Genomic DNA, 2,500 nt, shown 5'->3' with positions numbered 1-2,500 from the left:
CAAGGCCGTCACATCGATCTCGGAGAAAGTACATCATCATGACATCGGAATACGGCCCCAACATCGATCTCGGAGAAAGTACATCATCATAACATCGGATCGGATGTGTATCCATCGAAGTTCCATCGACACTTCGAGAAGATCGAACATAGCTTCCTAGCATGTTAAAGGTTCGGTGCTAATGGGAACATAAAGATCCCACGACGTTCCAAACGAAAGTAAAGTGTTCCGTGCGTGTGAACTACGTTGTCCCATGTGCCGGCTCTCGACTCCTAAGATGTCCCATGTAAATGCCCTTCGTGGGAAAGAATGTCCCGTGCAAGACGCCTTGATGATCCCCATAAGGTGTCCCATGTGCGTCCCATGATGTCCCATGCGCGTCCCGTGCCGTCCGAGCCTCACCAAGGCCGTCCCATGCGCGTCTCGTGCCGTCCCGAGCTGTGCCGAGGCCGTCCCTTGCCGTCCCGAGCCTCGCCAAGGCCGTCCCGTGCCGTCCGAGCTGTGCCGAGGCCGTCCCATGCGCGTCCCGTGCCGTCCGAGCTGTGCCGAGGCCGTCCCGTGCTGTCCCATGCCGTCCCGAGCCTCGCCAAGGCCGTCCCATGCGCGTCCCGTGCCGTCCGAGCCTCACAAAGGCCGTCCCGTGCCGTCCCATGCGCGTCCCGAGCCTGACCAAGGCCGTCCCGTGCCTCACCAAGGCCGTCCCATGCGCGTCCCGTGCCGTCCCATGCGCGTCCCGAGCTGTCCCATGCCGTCCCGAGCCTTAGCAAGGCCGTCCCATTCGCGTCCCGTGCTGTCCCATGCGCGTCCCGTGCTGTCCCGTGCCGTCCCGAGCCTGACCAATGCTGTCCCGTGCGCGTCCCATTCTTTTGGCTCGGCTGGCCCGTGCATTCTATGGGGTCGTGGGACATTTCGAAATCCACCCGGGCCACTTCGACTCTCTCTTCATTAATACTATTGAGGTATTATTTATGAATTATTGGAGAAAAGAAACGGAGGAAAATATTTTTTTTTCTATTTTTTATGAATTTTCCGGTGTTTATTCACTTAAAAATTCATAGAAAAATAAATATTTATCGGAATCGCTATTATAATATATCAAAAAAATCCTTGCGAAAAGACCTTTCCGACGAGTATAAGTTTGCTGGATTCCGACGAGTAACGAAGGAGTAAAGGCCCAGTATGCTTGGTTAAAAAATTGATGTTTCCTTGTGAAAATAGGAAAAACAATAACTTTGCACTATAAGGGGGAGGGTTGAGCTCCTTCCCCAGAGCGTGCACAGCACTTGTGCTGGCACGTTCCCTAGTGCTCGCCAAGCACCATAGGGCATCCAAAGGGCAAAGCTCGGCCTACTACATGATGGGAAGCTTCTAATATGTCGGAATACGAAGAGATTTCGTGCGACCCGAAGCTCGGCTCGGGCGTCCCGGCCTGTCCCGAGCTGTGCCGAGCGCGTCCCAGGCCGTCCCGAGCCAAGTCTCGGGCGTCCCAGGCCGTCCCGAGCCAAGTCTCGGGCGTCCCAGGCCGTCCCGAGCCAAGTCTCGGGCGTCCCAGGCCGGCCCGAGCAAAGTCTCGGACGTCCCAGGGCGTCCCGAGCTGTGTCGAGGCCGTCCCAGGGCGTCCCGAGCTGTAGCGAGGGCGTCCCAGGCCGTCCCGAGCCAAGTCTCGGGCGTCCCAGGCCGTCCCGAGCAAAGTCTCGGGCGTCCCAGGCCGTCCCGAGCTGTGCCGAGGCCGTCCCAGGCCGTCCCGAGCAAAGTCTCGGGCGTCCCAGGCCGTCCCGAGCTGTGGCAAGGGCGTCCCAGGCCGTCCCGAGCTGTGGCAAGGGCGTCCCAGGCCGTCCCGAGCTGTGCCGAGGCCGTCCCGAGCCTAGTCTCTGGCGTCCCAGGCCGTCCCGAGCTATGGCGAGGGCGTCCCAGGCCGTCCCGAGCCAAGTCTCGGGCGTACCTGGCCGTCCCGAGCTGTAGCGAGGGCGTCCCATGCCGTCCCGGGCTGTCCCATGCGCGTCCCGTGCCGGCCCGAGCAACAGCTCGGGCGTCCCGTGCCTCGGCCCTTCCAAGTGGTGCTTCGTCGGACATCTCGATATCCACTCGAGCATTTTCGACCATTCTCCATATGTGGGTGTGTGGGTATTTATCAGGAATATTGGAGAAAGAATCGGGAAAAAAATATTTTTTTTCTATTTTTTTTGAATTTTTAATTGTTTATTCACTTAAAAATTCATAAAAAAATAAATATTTATCGGAATCGCTATTATTATATATCAAAAGAATCCTTGTGAAAAGACCTTTCCAACGAATGCAAGTTTGTTGGATTTGGACGAGTAACGAAGGATCAAAGGCCGAGTATGCTTGGTTAAAAATTTGATGTTTCCTTGTGAAAATAGGGAAAACAATAACTTTGCACTATATAGGGGAGGGGTGAGCTCCCTCCCCAGGCCGTGCACAGCCCTTGGGCTGGCAGGTGCCTTGGCCCTTGGGATGCAACATAAGGCATCCCAAGGGC

This window comes from Eschscholzia californica, unplaced genomic scaffold (assembly GCF_041429995.1).
Source record: "Eschscholzia californica isolate CP2 unplaced genomic scaffold, dmEscCali1.0.p SCAF_295, whole genome shotgun sequence".
NCBI lineage: Eukaryota > Viridiplantae > Streptophyta > Magnoliopsida > Ranunculales > Papaveraceae > Eschscholzia > Eschscholzia californica.
The sequence above is the reverse complement of the archived record's forward strand: the minus strand, read 5'-3'. Positions refer to the sequence as shown.